At 48.6% G+C, this 17,774-nt stretch overlaps 1 long non-coding RNA gene across 1 annotated transcript; it reads right to left on the bottom strand.

Moving 5' to 3' along the window:
• Window positions 1–3,877: 3,877 nt before the first annotated feature.
• LOC142768466 (uncharacterized) lies at window positions 3,878–9,315 on the bottom strand. The gene is made up of 2 exons (XR_012885300.1): window positions 9,187–9,315; window positions 3,878–4,936 (listed from the first exon to the last, which is right to left on the bottom strand). It is a non-coding gene; the product is annotated as an uncharacterized LOC142768466 (long non-coding RNA).
• Between the last annotated feature and the right edge of the window lie 8,459 nt (window positions 9,316–17,774).

Below are 17,774 nucleotides of genomic sequence, written 5' to 3'. Positions count from 1 at the left end.
TAGAGAACCATGGACGAGCAGTTATGTTTGTTAAGTTTTTCGTGAACATTCTTCGAACAGCATAATTGAACAGAAAGTCGAATCTTCTAAGGATACGTAGCTCAATTGCAAAACCAGCCCAAACATGAAGTCCATGAAGTGAACCATGCCGAGAGGTCGAAGCAGTGGGACCATTCAGTGATGCCGTAAATCACACGTGGCATTAACCATTCGCGCATGTAAAGGAGTGCCACGTGGTGTGCAGTTATATAAAATGTTTTTAGCTAGGATTGGCATGCCTTGTTGAGTTGTGAATTTCGTTTTGGCTTGATTATTACTGCTTTGTCGTGTCGGATACAGCCTAAGCTGTCAAAGACAAGATCGGGGCATGTTCCCTAGGTGGTGGTTGGTTGTATCCAGTCATACGAAATGCACCATAGAACGTATCGAGACGTCATATGTTGCGCAAACCAGTTGTCTGGGATCATCATTACCATAATCCTTATCATCATCAGCATCATTGTTAACGAAGTGACTTTGAAAAGGAAAAAAAGGAAGAAATAGGCGCTGTTCCGTTACTGCCTCTCTCAAACAAGGGCACCTCCACATTTCTGCGCAGGAGATGGGGGACTTAAAATTAAAGGGAGAGGAGAAAATAGGCAAGAAAAAAAGTAAACAGAAAAAAGGTGCATTCAAAGTGTGAGCCACGCGCGCGCGCATGATGAAGACCCGTATGCCACACGCAGTCGACTGAGACTGCCACCATGAAGGCCGGGGGTACAGTGATGTGCACGTCTTAACACGGGCCAGAGAAGAACTCACGAAATGCAGTCGGTTCGTCCAGGGAGAGGCCAAACCGTTCAGCCATGGACTCGAAGGCGAGCAGGGGCACAATACAGAGATTGCGCTAGTGGGAGTCAACTGAGAGGGCCCTGAGCGCCATGTAAAGTCCCGAAGCAAGGCCAGTGAGGATGTCATTTCTGATTTTGATGTCAGGTTGCTGCGAGGTGGAGGTAGCGGGCTCAGTCGTCGTGCTTTTGGTGACGGTGACAGGAAGCGGTGGCTGCGAAAAAGCGCGTGGTGTCTGCGTCACCATCGAGTGCTTTTGGACAACGGTAGGGGCCGGCTGAGTGGTGCATGAGGGCGGGACCGTCGTTGTAGTAAGGACGACGGGCGCACTGTTTGTAGGACGAGGGGTGGCATCAGAGGTCGTGTTGCCGGTACCGGCGAGCGCATCTCGGAAGGAGCGTCCCTTTATGATGGACGCATAGATGCCAGGGGTCCTAGCATGCTTCAGGGCTCGGCGGCGAGTCACGGTGTCGTCAATTGAGGCCATAACGACCGCAACTCTGCAATGGAGCTGCCAGGCTGGACAGCGCGGCTCGGTTGCAGGATGTTTTCCGCGACAGTTTATGCAGCGAGGGTGTGCTGTGCATGATCATATGGCGTGCTTGATGCCGCAGCGCAGGCAGCATTCGTCTCGAGAGCAGGTGGTGGCTGCGTGCCCGAAGCGGCCGCATCGGGAGCACGACAGGGGCCGGGGCTGACGGGGCCTTTGATTGCAAAGCAGTATATCTGGCGGGATGGTAGTCCCAGCGAAGGTGAGGGTGAAGCAGTGGCATCTGCGTACACCGCACACGAGGGGCACAGGTGAAGCAATGTTGTGTGCGAGGTCCTCGAAGGGGATCGTTGGGTCTACTCCAAAAACTATGCGAACACAGGTGTTCAGGTCGAGTTGTTTGGCTCGAAGTTTGGTCTCGCAGATCGTCCCAACCAGAAGTAGGGCGGTCAGATCGGCGGTAGGGTTGGTGTCTACAGCAACAAGGTGGCGCCGGAAATTGACCCGCACTCGCAGGGTGGCTGGAAACCTCGAAAGGAAGGCGGCGATCGCATCCGTCCACGCAGCCAGAAAGTTAGCCTTCTTCTCAACGGGCCGAAAGACGATGATGGCCGTACATTCACTCGGAGGAAGGTCGCCAGCAACGTGGGGACCGTCATCACCCGGAGGCGTGTTTGGGGGCTCTCCGCGCTCACTGGAGGCGGACGCCGTTTGCTCGGTGGCCGCAGTAGTCTAAGGACGAGATGAGGAGGTGTTGCTGCCAGGGGGTATTCCTCACAGATGGTCACGGGCGTGACAGGAGATGAGCAAGCTCCGGTGTGCACTTTCGCTTTGCTCGAAGCCGGGGAGAAGGTGACAGTGTGATGGCTGCTGACTTTCTGCGGCTGGGTTTTCTTGAAGCGTGCCGGCTTGGATTGCGCCTGCTGCTGCTGTTCTGGCACTGAAGATGATGCCCAGGCTGCCACGACGGCTTCCTGCTGTGGTGTTTTCTTTCGATTGCCTGGCTGAGGCGCCATATGTAGCCATTAAAAGGGTTGTGCGCTAAGAGAGCGGAGCAAAGATTGGAGTCGGAGATCCTTCGTATATACAAGAGGCATTGCTTTGTGCCGGCTGTGGACTGTACACAAGCCTGTAGACATAGCCTGAGGAACCAATGTAGTGATAGCTGTCTCACGATGAAACTACGTGGTATGCTTCCTTTTCTTATGCGAAACATTGAAGAGCCCTTTGTGAGGCAGTTGCTCCGTCGGCGTGGCCACCTTGCTTACGTACGGCGTGCGGTGCCTGAAGCATATATACGCTAGTGCATGTTCGTCAGGCACATAATGCGACTCGTGGAGTGGCCCGTTTTAGGGGAGGCGTCCATAAGCCAAATACTGGCCAAGACGGTGGTGGGGGTTGCGCGCATCGTGAAGCGTCATCCCCCACTTCAACCTTTCTCATTTCTACTCCTCATGCTCAAAAGTACATGAGGAGGCTGGAGGTTCTGCGGCACACTGGCAAAGCCGTCGGGGTGGTCGAAGGCCAGAAGGTTTCAGAATCCCTGCTTTAGATTATATATGCATGTTGTCATAACTCTCGGATGCCGGATCACCGTGTAATGTATGTTGTGCGCTTAGAGAAAAAGAAAAACGGCTTCGTGCACGTTAAAAGTCATTAGAGTTAAGTTCGGTGGGGCAAAATGAGAGAAAAATATGGAAATGGTGAATATTTATAAATTATACCACTTGTTACCATCAAACGTCCATGAACAACTTTCCCTTAAGTATCACATTTGTGCTACATAAATATTATCACGTTGCCACTATATGAAAATTTACTATAAAAAGAAATAGGAAAAGACAACAGGTGTCTGATTTAATCCCAACTTGAGGCGCGAAACGAGACAGTCTAAAAAAAAAAGTTCCACCACTTCACTACTTCCAGAAAAAAAGACTTCCAGAAATTCACTTTGTGGGCGTTCACGCTATCCTCATAAGCTAAGCTCTTGCAGTCCACGCATTGAATACGGACAGAACTCCTCGCAGATCAAACACCGTCAGTATTTTTTCTCATAATGAAGTCTTTTTGAAACGCTTTCTTTTTATCGAAATATTTAACGAATGAAATGTAGATATGTTCTCAGACCTGTTCTTCGCCTCTTTTTGTCTTTTTGATGCAGAACCGCATGGGAATTTCATGGCTTTCAACGACCGACGTCTACCAGGCTTTGTGAGGCGATGAACTTCAAATTTTCTAATGCTTGTTACTTTTAGCAATTTTGGTATGAAAAAAACTCTTATTAAAATTTCTTTCCGAAACATGTTTGTGAGGAGCTTGAGTTGGACATTCTTCCAATTTTTTATGCGCATCTTCAGAGCATCCTTAGGAACGTGAACTCACTTCGACGCAGCGCCAACTAGTCGTGCCCTATGCGAAACTCATTGATTTTTATGTCGTTTTCCTGCGAGGAACCTCTGTATCTCGTACACGGGTTGATAGGCGGGCTAGTTTGTGTATATTCAGAACAAATATTGGGAACGCAAACTAACGGCACTTAAAAGAGGAACCAAACGAGCGCACACTGAAACGGTTTATTCAACGAAGATAATATATAATAGAAAGACATGAAGGGAAAGTGAAAGAGAAAGGAGAAGGTTCCACCATAATCAAGTGTCATCCAAAAACGAGACTTTACAGTCTAACAGTGATACAGACGGTGAGCTGACACAACTATCAATGTTTTTTTTTAATGAAAAAGGCTCCCGTCCTATCTCTCGTTTTTGTGAAACGATGGGTTCAATTGCCAGAAAGCGTTTGAGGTAAACAAACATTCTATATTGAAGACGTATGGATACATGAAGGCACAATACCGCGTACCCACAGGTTCATGGGGCAGCGGGTGCATTGAGCCTCAAGTGCATCCTCTTTTATTATTCATCCCTACGACGGATCAAACGGACCGTTATGGTTAGGTGACTTGTCTGGATAATAAGTGCTGTGATGGTATGATAGAAGCGAAGGGTAGTGCAGATTAGGCTACGCGCTTTTGTCCCTTGAAGGCCGTATGATCTAGAACAAGGGTAACCGCGTGTTATTATTAGGTGTAGGATGTGGTCGTTTTTTTCATTTACGACTGTATACTACAGTTTCTCTCTTCAATCCACCTCAATTGAACGGGCCACAGTAGCTGACCCTGAAGGCGTGGCTTCAATTTTCGCCGCGGTGGTCGCATTTGGATGGAGGCGGAATGGTAGAGGCTCGCGTACTGTGTGATTAGGGTGCATGTTAAAGAACAACACGTTGCCAAAATTTATGGAGCCCTCCACTACGGCCTCTCGCACAATTATCTCTTGGTTTTGGGACCTAAAATCTCTTATAGTACTACTACTTCGGTGCTTCTCGAAGAGGTGGCTCTTCGCTTGTGGCACCACTCATGACCACGATTCCGTGGATAATTGTCCAACCATCCGGCAGTGTTAGTGCTCTCGATGTGGTACCCGCACTGACTGTATCAGTAACGCCTTTGCGATGATCGTCGCGTTGCCTCAGAGCGAGTGCGTCGACGAAGAACGCCTGACATCCGATTGAGATATCTCGCTCGAAAAAATCCAGCGTGTAGGTGTAGAAATTCGCCATCTAAAAAAAAAGAAAATAAAAAGACATAAGTGTGTGCAGAAGCAACGAAGTGTGTCTACTTGCGCCACTTGTCGCTGTGGTGATGCGAGTTTCGGCTAATGTTGCAAGACAATTTACAACATTCAGAAAAGTTCCTTTATTCTGAACTTGTGGACGGTTGTAAGAACCTTGCGAAAACATCGCCTAACACCACTCCATTTATGATGTAATAAAGCCTGTCGAGGTTTTGTAAAACGTTCTTATCAGAGCCAAAACACTACATCAGCCTTGTTGTCGAAAGCAGCTTTTTTTATAGCTTAATTTACTTAACATAAAAAGAATTTGCAAACAACATTTTAGACTGTTGCATTGATGCTGCCCCTGGATTTGTGAACAACCTTACCTTAAATTTTTCATTTATATTTAAAGATAACATCACTTGCGTGTAAGAATGGCTTTGCAGAATTCACAAGGTAACGCTTTGCAGTGTAGAACATAATTAATGTCAAACGCACTTTCATGCATCACCCCTACTACGGATGTCGAAAGCAGAAAAACAAGTAGCGAATATGAGATGCTCCAGAGAAGCATTTGACCATTCCAACAATCTTTTCTTCTGTAGCGTACAACTTGAAGTATTCTCTCATACACAACGCTTTCCTCTGCTCGATACATTAACTAAATTAACACGGCTTCTGACAGTGAGTTCATAAAGCAAAAAATAATGACAGAAGCAATAACCAATGCTTAGTACCACATCGTATCTACTCGTGATCAGCCTGGTAGAGCGCAAAGCAGAGCTAGAACAAGCAGCAGGATCTCAGTTGGTATTGGTAATATTATTAGGCCAAAACCACAATAGACAGATTTGGTTGCTTGTCCGCAACAGCCATACGGATGCACCCTCCCATGGCGAATGGCAGGCAGACTGCGTTCGTACGGGTGCTGCGGTTGCGCAACTAAATCAGTCAAATATGAACATGGGAGACGCCGAAGTAGCGGGTTTGAAACATTTTCACCGCGTGGTATTCTCTGACGTGCAGTGGAATCGCAGAGTACACGGGCCTTTTTCCATTCCGCCTCCATTTAAATGCGAATGCCGCAGCAGGAGTCAAACCCGCGACCGAGAACCCTAGCCAGTGATTACACCGCATTCGGTTCGTGTCGAAGAACATTACTTCCGTTAGTGATTAAGGAAACACGTGTCCGTAATAGCTTGCGAATCTAGTGTACGCTAACCAACGGCAGGAGTGCTCAAAGCAATTTTACTAAACGCGAAAGCCTCCAAACGTCTGAGAAAACTTTTGAACGCGTCATAGTTGACGAACTCCTTTCGTTGAAATGGCCGTGTGGGCGAGGTTTGTTGTCCGTGATAAATTAGGGTCACGCGTGAGGGGAAACTCGAAACGGAAGAAGATCAACGAGGCAAGTAATTAAGAAAGCTTTTCAGTAGTGGTGCTATATGCGACTATAATCATACTTCAGTGTTTATCTTTCTTTACTGCTGTGTCTTGTTTTTTTTTTCAATTCCAGCCTTATCTGTCTTTTTTTAGTTTTCTGTTAATTTTTAGCTTTTTTTCTTTTTTTCTTCTTTCGGTTTCTTTCTATTTCTCGCTTGCTTTCTTTTTAAAATTTTTATAATTTTCTTTATCTTCAATCCCTAAAATTTTAAATTTCAATTCTTATAAGCTATGACTGGATAAGAAGCACGGGCCTCTAAAGCTGTCCGCTTTACATATCTTCATCAAACCACTCAAACAACCAGAAGAAGACAACTCTAGGACGCGTGTGTGCGCTCATTATTAGATTGGATTGAATAAACATTTACTGGGTCCAATATGCCACATATTTCTATGCCTGTGTTGATATCATCGTCAAAAGCTCGAAAAACAAAAGGAAGAACACTTTTAATTGGTGCGACCAATGGCTATACTGTGCCTTACGACAAGCGACGGTGAGAGCATACGACGGCATACGGCAGCTCATCCTCTTAAAGTGCCCTACACTTCAAAACCTTTTGTTTGAGTATAAATCCAACCCATGCCTTCCGCGGTGCAAGCAGCTGTTCTACCACAAACCATGCCTTCAGGAATCTGCTACGGAGGAAACAAAGAATTCATATGACAATATTGTAATGCGAGGAGTTTCGTTGAAGCATGTAATAGTTTGTCGCATAAACCTAAAATTGCACCAGGGCACAGAACATGCGAATTCGGCAACGAGTGGTTTGTTTGAAGGCTTAGTGCTTAGAAAGCACCAGGGCATAATTGTTCATCATTACTATCAGCAGGATTAAATGACTCGGCAGCTTCACAGGTGGGCCTGAAACCTTACGAACACAGAGGGTGGCACTTCACAAGTTCTTACGCAGGCGAAAACAGCGCGTATTGACGAGGACGGACCAAATAAGTACAGACAGCTGTTCTGACTAACAACTGTGGTTTTGCTGCTCATACGCCACGACAAGCACTAGCACGTATCAACGAAAAAACAAAAAGAAGAGGGGCGCAGCAAAAGGAGCAAGGCTTGATAGAATTCTCAAAGCAGTCTATTTTCGCGACATATGAGGAATAAATTTTCACTTATTCAGCGTCTGTGTCTGTGTTCTCTTCCTCCGTCCTGATTAGTATGCGCTGTTTTCGCCTCCATATGAACAACCAACCAACACGAAACGTGTTGCTCTCTTTCACAAGTTCGCTAAGAAAAGACCCGTGGCGCAGTGGGCATTTCCCGAAAATTCTCGAAGTATGCATTCAATCCTTCATGACAAGTTGTCATAACATTAAACCCCGCCGCGGTGGTGTAGTGGCTAAGGTACTCGGCTGCTGACCCGCAGGTCGCGGGATCGAATCCCGGCTGCGGCGGCTGCATTTCCGATGGAGGCGGAAATGTTGTAGGCCCATGTGCTCAGAGTTAGGTGCACGTTAAAGAACCCCAGGTGGTCGAAATTTCCGGAGTTCTCCACTACGGCGTCTCTCATAATCATATGGTGGTTTTGGGACTTTAAACCCCACATATCAATCAATCAATGTCATGACAATAAAGCAAAAGGTACGAAGGAATGGCTTTTGCACCGTTGTGTTGCTCGGCAAGTATACGACATCCTGTGGGACGTTTCAAATTTGCTTGCTCTCATCGTTAACCCGTTTAGAAAACTGATACACGAGAATTGTGAATAGATAAAAAAACAATTCGATTGTTCAGTCGCAGTTTAGTGCCATGTTAAAGGCATATTTGTTTCTTGAAGAACTAGACAGCGCGTTTGCGGATGCAACATTGACCCAGTGCGTCATGAACGTCACGTTTACTTAGGAGAACGGGCGTGCTTAAAAAGGGGAGGAGGAAAGTGCCGTCTAGAAAATGAAGAGACGAGAAAGGTCTTCATGAGAAGGGAACAGTAACTTCATTTTACCTACGACTTCTCGGAACTGCTTCCCTCTTGCAACAAATAAAGCAACATGAAGTTCAGCAAGGCGAATGCTAAATTATCAGTGAGCTTCAGTACTATTCTTAGGCGTGGTAGGAGGCATTCGCTTTGGTTCCATAGTTTTCATAGTGCTGTCAAAAATCTTGTCGCTCAGTATAGTATGGTATGGTATGGTATAGTATAGTATAGTATAATATAGTATAGTATAGTATAGTATAGTATAGTATACTATACTATACTATACTATACTATAGTATAGTATAGCATAGCTGCGAACAGCCAGTCTGGTGCGCACATGTGTTCCTTTCTTTGCGAAGTGGTTGAGCTGTTGACCGAAAAACGAACTTAGTCTACCGAATGAGAACGCGATACGAACGAAAACCCACTGCGCTTACGTTCTACTCCGGATGGCGAAGCCAAAGGATCCTTAATGTTTTCATTGAAGCGAACAAAAATAACGTTCATCATACATTCACACCCTCATGGTCACAATTTGGCATATTTGAAATCAAGAAGAGGACCATGAGAACACCAAGACGTAGGCAGTTTGATGAATGAACGGACGGAATCGGTCCAAGTGTGCATGGTACGGGAAGATGTGATTAGCATGTGAGCATGCTTGAAAACACTTACGCCTGTGTAGCGCACTAACATACTTCTAAGAGAAAATACGGTGCTAAGGCAGACAGTCATGAGGGCACTGACTAGCGTGTATGTGATATCTGCTCTACAAGAAGTACCACGCGTTAGATCAGGAACTCCATGACTTGCAGCGCTTAATCAACTATGCATACAGAGCAACACTTTAGTCTATTAAAGTGGCCTAAAGTCCCTATTCACTTACCGCATCTGCGGAATGAACTAATGGAGGCGCAGGCAACGTGACGCTGATGTTGTATTTTCCCTTTTCAATTGGACAGTTATTGATCTCACGCCCTCGTTCAGTATTAGTAGCTGTGATGTCACACATCTGATAAGCGCTGCGAAAGTCAATACACAACAAGTTAACCGTGATCAGAAATTATTATTATGGTATTTTAGCTTGACAGGACTAATAGTAGTACAAAACGATGAAGAAAATATAATGAAACAGAGAACAATGAAGTGAAAGAAAAGTCCATCGATGTTTAAATCCGAACTAATCAATAAACAAAGCTGAACTATTACAATCAATTTTGTTACAGAAGTAGTGCGCTAACAGTATCCTGCTTTTCGTCCTGTATCGCGTGGTCTGTAGCAAGCAGTGAATTTGTAGCACTGCAAATGTCAGCAATGCTGAGCAAACTTCTCTGTAAAACAAATATAGTACTAAAAACGATAGTCTCAAGAGTGTTTTAAGAACAAGAAGTGTATCCCGTCGACGCTGTGAAACCTCTGTATTCAGGCGTAGCCAAAAGGTGGTGCACCTCGCCCATTGACGACCCAAGCACTTTTAGGAGCGAAGCTCCTCATAGCGAGACCTGGTCGGTTGTCGATCGTTGATCCATTGACGTACCCCGCAGAGTTCCCTTATCGTACAAAAAAAGGCGCTGTGCCATAGAGGTGCATGCAAACTGCACTTAGGTGACGATATAGTGGATGGCAGTGTACGCATTCTGCGTCGTCATCTACATTTCTCGTGTCGTTTCCGAGAAGGCGCTATCCCATAGACATGCGTGCATCATGGCGGTTAGGTAAAGGTACGCTAGATGGCGTTGGCGGTGAAGCTGCTCTCCGATTGGCTGCTGCGGGGGCTGCGAGGTGTCGGCGGGCGGCGAGCGCTCATTCTCCAAACCGTCGCCATACGATTGCACTTGCCGGACCATGCTGCTTGGCGGGATGACGAGCAGCACCGTGTGCGAAAGGCCGCTGCGGCTCTTGCTCATCGGCCGAACTACTCCACTGACAGGATAACGTGTTTAGACGTTGTCTCTGGAAACATTAAAGCCACGCCTGTCGAAAAAACCCTATCACTTCATTTAACCAACCACAAGGCGGTAATCACGAAAGCGAAAAGACAACTGGGCGGCAAAGTTCGACTAGGGGGGGGGAGAGGGAGTGAGAATTTATTAGAAGGCAGAGAGGTCGGCCTGAGCTAGTTCACTCTAGCCTGCTACTCTACACAGGGTACATGGGAAGGGGGAAGAAAGAGGGATGAAGGATGATGATGGGGACGAAAATAGGTGGTGCCTATGTACAGTAGCCACTTAGCATAGTACCCTACAGTGTAGTATCTAGTCCAGTGCTTTTGATAAAGCCTAAAACAGTCTTTGTAGCAGTTTCTGAAACAGTTCGGTCGTTCATTGCTGGCAATATGTGGCTTTCACTCAATGGCGTTCGTGCGATGCTTGCCAACGTCGCAGTTAGCATATTTCTTTGCGCCACGTATATAATAGGCAGTCACAAAATATGGGAGCTAAAGTTTCGAGCATCACAATTCGGGCTGTGCACATGGCCGATTAGGTGGGTGTAGTGACGAGTGAAGGCGACGCCCAGGCGAATCCAGTGCAGTATATTAGCATGTCTTCGACCGATTTTAGCTGGAAGACGAAAAGTCATACCGGGTTGTGTTTCCCGCATGACGCTTGTTCCGATGATCTGGTAGCGACCAGTAAGTGGCAGCGCATTCACTCATAAGTCATCTGAACAATGTGTTGACGTCATTTCGTGAATACAGTACTTTGACGTATGTATCAGCGTTGCATACTGCCGCTCTTGCTTCGCTATCGGCTATTTTGTTGCCAACCAGGCCGCAGTATCCCGGAATCTATTGGAGTGTAATCAAGTGACCACTCATGTGTGTTAGGTCAAATACTTGGACGATTCCTAACGCTAACGCATAAAATTGACCTGTTCTGGAGCAGGAATGGATAGCTTCAAGCGCTGATTTTGCATAGGACAGAATCGTCCATTTACGCGGTGCTTAGTCGTTCTCAAACTTTATGGCTTCCTGTATAGCAACAAGTTTTGCAGCCGTCGAAGATGACCTGCGATCTAATTTGTACTGTCGGGAAATACCGAGTTGAAGGATCACGAAGGCTGCAGCTGAGGCGGAAGAAGTTATGGATCCATTGATGTAGATGTGCACAGAGTCACTGTATCGGTCATCCAAATGTGCCAAGGTGAGTTGCTTGAGGGTAATATAAGAAACATGCAAGTTATACAAAATTCCACGTATGTGACGGCACACCAGCGGTTCAGTCAATATCCATGGAGGCACTGCAGGGATTACGGCAGGTGCAAAGCCTGAAGGGATCATGTGTCTATGCGTATCGAGGCATCGAATAGGTACTGCCTGGTCGGTCCGCTTGTAGCGAAGACAACGGGTGCTGTGCATGTCGGATCAGCAGACGAAGGTGCCCTCGAAGAGGCTCACAGGACGTGTAAACCTGTATAGGCACTAAAATTTCACCCACACTATCGCAATGATTACTGCTGGGTGATGTCACTGAAGATTTCAAGCTGTGACCTCGATTGCTTCATCAGCTTCGCCCGGAACGTTTCATCATTTTTTAGGTGAATATGCTGTAATTTTTCGCCATCGCACACAGAGCATGAAATGACACTCGACCACACCTGCCCACCCGGCCTCCTCATCAGATATAAAAATGTTTTTCCCCCTCCGCCCTCAGAACAGTTTGGGCTCCCTCGAGTGTCAGTGAGGCTGCGGCTGCGAAGTGCCTTCAAACGTTCTCTTGGGTGCGTTTATTCCGCTGGCTTGGGCTTCTACACGGAGAAGGTCTAGAGCTCTCCATCTCTCAAATTTACAGCATTCGATGTTTACTGAAGCGCACGTCAAGTTCTCACTTTTACTCCCAAACAATGTCCAAAAAGTACCGACTTGTTTATTCTGCTCTCTTTCATGCCCGAGTGAAATTTTCAGGACAATAGTATTTATGTTGTTTTTTCTTGGTGTGCTGGCGATAATGGCAGTCAACCTACCGGTATAACTGTCAGTTCAAGCGCACGAATAAACAGAAAGGCAGAGAGGACAGTTATACCATGCATATCCAACAAGCCCAACTTTCTAATCTGTTGCAACTCACCGGTGACTGCGCTAGGAGCACCTGTCTCTTACTAACTGTCGCTTATGCCCAGTTCAAAAGGCAGATATCTCGCATATAATGTGGCAGCACCCCGTCAAACCTCTTGCATGCACTCTCAGACCAATATTAAGTAGTGAGAGTTGCTTTGGGGGACGTCCCTGCGCACCTTCATTTCAACACTTCAGGAACGAGTCCTCAGGTGGACGCTGAAGAGGTAGCGGAGGCGTATCAGGACTGGTAGACTTGACTAATGGCACAAAAAGTGGTGACGAATGCCTGCTGGAATTAGATAACAAAGACCTCCCTCTTTCTCTCCTGGATCATTTCCTTTCGTAAAAAGAAAAACGAAACATCTCTCCTCCCTCACTCACTCACGAAGCCTACCAAACACAAACCAACAGAGGTCATGCCGATGTCACGTAAAGAACAGTCTCAGGAATCATATCGACTAGACACAGACTTCACCAGGTGCCAAAGAAGATTCTGCGTGAAATCTTTACTGCTTCTATATTTACCAGGTTTCTCCATTGTCTTCGCAGACGTCCCTGTAGTACGGAGGATGCGTCATGTGGATCGCGAACCAGGGACCAGACCTCAGTGTCCGACCCACAACTGCAGTGAAATCCAGAGCCAGATGTGGCTCTGACGGCGTGTAGCTGACCGTCAGGTCTGAAATCTGGAAGTACTCGGCAGCTAGCCGAAAAAGAAAGTTGTGCAGCTATTGGTGTATTTTCACAAATACAATAGAGGCTCACTGCTGGGATGCCCGAGGAAGGGCGAGCACAACCTCACAGTAATTTTCGTTCGTACACATTTAAAAAAAGGTCAGCATATTCACTAACTAAATACTAACCTTTTACTTGTCACATAAAGCACTAACCTCTTGGTAAAAGAAGGTAGTCAAATGCAGGTTAGTGAAAATTACGACCAAGTTAGTAGGTGAATAGTGCTCACACGAGTGGTTAATTCATTACTAATTGGTTAGTAACCCCCATAAATACTCATTTACGCCTATTTGTTACGAGTTCGTGTGCGTGCCGATATTGAAATTATTCTGTTACAAGAGTATGGGATAAAGAATGAACTGGCATGGCCCTCGTAATTATTTATGGCTTCTAACTACGTCGGGGGCACTGCGAGCGCGCGGAGCGAGCGGTCATGCTTCACATCGGCTCCGTAGGAAATGCTAATTTTCGGCGGATCATCGACCCCTACAGGACTAATTTTGGTACGTGAGTGATCAACTCGGTGAGTGGACCACGTCAATACCAAATTTGGGTCATTTCACCCAATTTTGGGAGTTTTAGAGCGATTTCATGGGTGAAGCGGGCGAGGCCCCACTATGCCTAACGACGGCTACCTTCGCTCCGACCATGTGCTCGGTCGGTGCGGCACTCGGGGCGGCCTTGGAGGCCTCCCCAGAGCTCGCCAGGCTTCGGAACGATGAGAATGACCAACACTACGAAGAATTCCAAGGCATGGACACCTCGGCCACAGATATAAGTGCGGATTCTGCTCGCAAGAGGCGGCATGGTCAGCTAGGCCTAACCGCCGCGAAGAAGAAAGCCGCCGAACAACCGACCGGATCGCGACTCGACGACAGCGGGGACTGCTCGACGACGATCGGCGACGGTTTCCCGACCGCCACTGGCATCGGACAGTGTGTTACCGCGGTGAACAGTGACTGTGACCCGCCGAACTCGTGTGCGGGTTGGACTGTAGTGGTCTCTCGACGCGGGAAGAAACGGCAAAAAACGGGCAGCCCATCGCAGCGGGATACCCTAACCGCAGGTGAGCCGACCAAGTCTCTCTCGGCTTCGAACGCTAAGTTGAAGGAGGAGCGTAGGCACGAACAGAAAGCGCAGTACGTTGCCAAAGTTAACGCTAATATGGCAAAGTCAGCCCGCATGCCTACTTTCGGCAAGAAAGACGAGCACCGCGTGGTTGTTAGGCCTCGCGGGGGACTCGTAGTGAGTACCACCAAAATGACCACGCTGCGCACAGCCATCATAACAGCGGCTAACATTAAGATCGAAGAAGCGGAGGATGATTCGTTTGCGCCGAACGCCGCCCAGAACATTATAGTGCTGAGCACTCCTAGCGAAGTGAGATCTTTTCGCTACGGATCGATCCGTAATATCACGGTGGAGGAACGCACGTATGAAACGTTTGCGTATAAGAGCACCCCAGACAACACCTCACGGGGAGTAATAAGTGGAGTGGGCAGAGAGGAACCCGAGGAACAGATCACTCGGTTCCCAGTGAACAAGCATAACCCCACCGTTATGGCCGCACACCGGCTCGGAAATTCTGAGTCGGTGGTAATTCTATTTGAAGGAAACAAAGTACCACGATACGTAAAGTATGGCGGCTTTGTCACGAAGTGTACGCTGTACAGGCAGCACCGTGAGGTCTGCACTACGTGCGGCCAGATAGGGCACAGGAAAGGTGTGTGTCCAACTCCGAACGCCAGAGTGTGCTTCGCTTGCGGTAGAAACAACCCAGGAGAAGGCCATGCAGAATACTGCAAACCAAGATGCAAGTTCTGCGGTGGCTCCTACGTCACGGGCGCGGGCAAATGCAAGAACAAATTCAAAACGCCGCTACAAATCAAGCAGCGGCAGAGGATAAAACAGAACACCGAAACTATAACCGAGATGGCGCCCAGGGAGGCTGCGCTTTCTAGAAGATTCGACTTCCCGGAGTCGGGAGCCAGCGGCACACGTCACGAACAGAACGGCGTGGCGAGCCGCGATAGGAGCAGAGCGGAACCGGAGGACGTGAAGTGGGCTGATGTCACCTCCGGAAGACCGAAAGAAGCGCGTCCGCCAAGACCGGCGCCGCAGGTGCAAGCGCACCTGAGCCTGACAAACAAGTCTGACGTCAATCGCGCGGCGATGACGCAAACGAGCGGGGCCCCGAACAGAGCAGCAGCTGCAACGCTGAAGGAGCCTGGAAAGATGCCAAGCGGCGGCGGTTGCAGCGAACAATGCAAGAAAGAGACGCGGGAGTTGAAAACTACAGTTAAGAAAATGGAGAAGGCGATGGAGGAACTTCAGACGGCGATGGCGGCGACGCAGCTCACCATCAAACAACAACGAGGCGTCATCGACCAACAACGAGACGCCATTAGAAGGCTTCAAGAGGGGGGATCAAGGAACGAAGCCAACAACAAGATGGCGACAGACGCCGATGAGGATGACAACGGAACCCCAACGAACATCGCGGGCAACTACTTTGTCAACACTACAACCCCTAAAACCTACCAATTCACCGCCAAAGCGAAGACTCCGACAAGGGCATCCATGGTTGCGGTGGCAAGAGGGTTGGAAGCACAACCCGAAGAGGGACTAGAAAGCGAAAGCAACGAAGAAGAAGATGATAGCGCCTCGGTCATCTCGGTGGCAACTACAAACAACGGAGACAGGACCAAACCTCTCGGCTACGGGAGCTTCAGTAAGAAGATTGGTCGGAACGCGAGAGCTATAAAGGAATGGGGCAAGAGCTTTGAGGGCCTCGAGCAGAGAATCCTCACGAAATGCACCCAAGTCATCCAACAACAACTTGCGCAAACGATTCAGCTCCAAATCGAGCAAGCGCTAGAGAGGGCCCTGAGCCCCGAGAAGCTGCAGCCACTAATTGGTGAAGCGGTGCATCAATATTGCCAAACACAAAAGGCTCTCCCTCATAATGGACAGCAACAATAAGATCAAGATCTGGCAATGGAACGCCAACGGGTTCCGGTGCCGAAAAGCAATCCTACAACAGTACTTGAGATCGCTGGCACCAACGGCTCGCCCGGACGTGATAGCGGTCCAAAAAACCCACACCGAAGACACGCCGACGCTGCCAGGGTATCGGGCACATGCCTGCCCCCCTTCCGCTCGCACATGCGGGAAGGGTGCGGCGCAGGGCGTGTGCACGTTCATCCGGAAAGGCATCGCCCACGTGAAACACCAACAGTTCCTGGGCAGCAGGGACACCGCCATCGAGCTGTGCGTCACCGAGCTAGCGATTAGCGGCAAAGGACGAGGAGCTCGGGGTGGAAGAAAGAAGAGATCAACCACCGTCTTCATCGCTAACATATATAGCAATCCAAGACATGGAAAGCAGAAATTCAAAACTCTCTTCCATAAGATCAAGAGCGCCACATCACAAGCACAGAAAGACCTGGCCAAAAGAGGAGACGCTGCCGCGGTAATATGCGGCGATTTCAACGCCCAACATCGAGAGCTCTGCTACACGACCACCACGTCCAAGGGAAGGAACCTTCTCGAAGATGCCGGCGAAGCCGAGTTCACGTTACTGATCAATCCAGCCCATTCATCAAGGATCGGAACATCGGTTGCCCGGAATACAAATCCGGACCTGACCTTTGCGATGCTGCCCGAAGGTGGCACCGTGAAGTGGAGAAATACGGGAATCAACCTAGGCAGCGATCACTTCATAATCGAAATTGAATTACCACTGGCTCATCTCAACGGTAACCCGAACCGCGGCAAAACATCAAAGCACAAACTCGTCGACTGGAGCAAGTTCCGTAACACAGAACTCGGCGAAGTCGACAATATCGACGAGTGGTCAGCGAAGCTGCTGGCGGCAACAGAAGGGGCCACCGAGGAGATCGATGCACCCGAAGAAATTGAAACCATGGAACCGAGACTAGCCCACCTCCTCGAAGCCAGGCGCTCGCTCCAAACGCGTTGGCGGCGGCAACGTCACAACAGAAAGCTACGAAAGAAGATCGCAGAACTCGGCCGAGAGATCGAGCGACACAGCAGGCAGCTCTGCTCACAGCAGTGGTTCGCACTCTGCAGCCAGGCTGATGGGCAGCTTCACCGCGGCGGCACTTGGAAACTCCTCAGGCAACTGATGGATGAGACCAAGAGCTGCGAATACCAACGTACCCACATGGCCCAAATCATACACACCACCGCTCGTCAACTGGCCGAAGAGGAGATGTTCAAGCGACTCAACGAGCGCTACCTCCCCATCACCAGTCGCGAAGACCACCCAGACTACGCCGGCCAGCCGAACCCCCACCTCGACCGAGATCTAGAGGAATGGGAAGTGAGGCAAGCGGCGCAGGACCTGAACTGTCGTTCGGCCGCCGGACCCGACAGAGTTACTAACAAAGCTCTACGCAACCTGAGTGACTCAGCCATTACATCACTGACACGCTACTACAACGAATGCTGGCGTAACGGCAAGCTGCCCAAGGCCTGGAAGACAGCAAAGACGATCCTGCTGCCAAAACCAAACGAGCCACCGGGTATAGAGGGCCTGCGTCCCATCTCGCTCACGTCCTGCGTGGGCAAGTTCCTGGAGCACGTTCTTAACACCCGCTGGAACCGTTACATGGAAGCGCACCATGTCTACCCGGACTCAATGCTTGGCTTCCGGGCCA

Source organism: Rhipicephalus microplus, chromosome 8, assembly GCF_043290135.1.
Source record: "Rhipicephalus microplus isolate Deutch F79 chromosome 8, USDA_Rmic, whole genome shotgun sequence".
Lineage (NCBI taxonomy): Eukaryota > Metazoa > Arthropoda > Arachnida > Ixodida > Ixodidae > Rhipicephalus > Rhipicephalus microplus.
The sequence above is the reverse complement of the archived record's forward strand: the minus strand, read 5'-3'. Positions and strand labels throughout refer to the sequence as shown.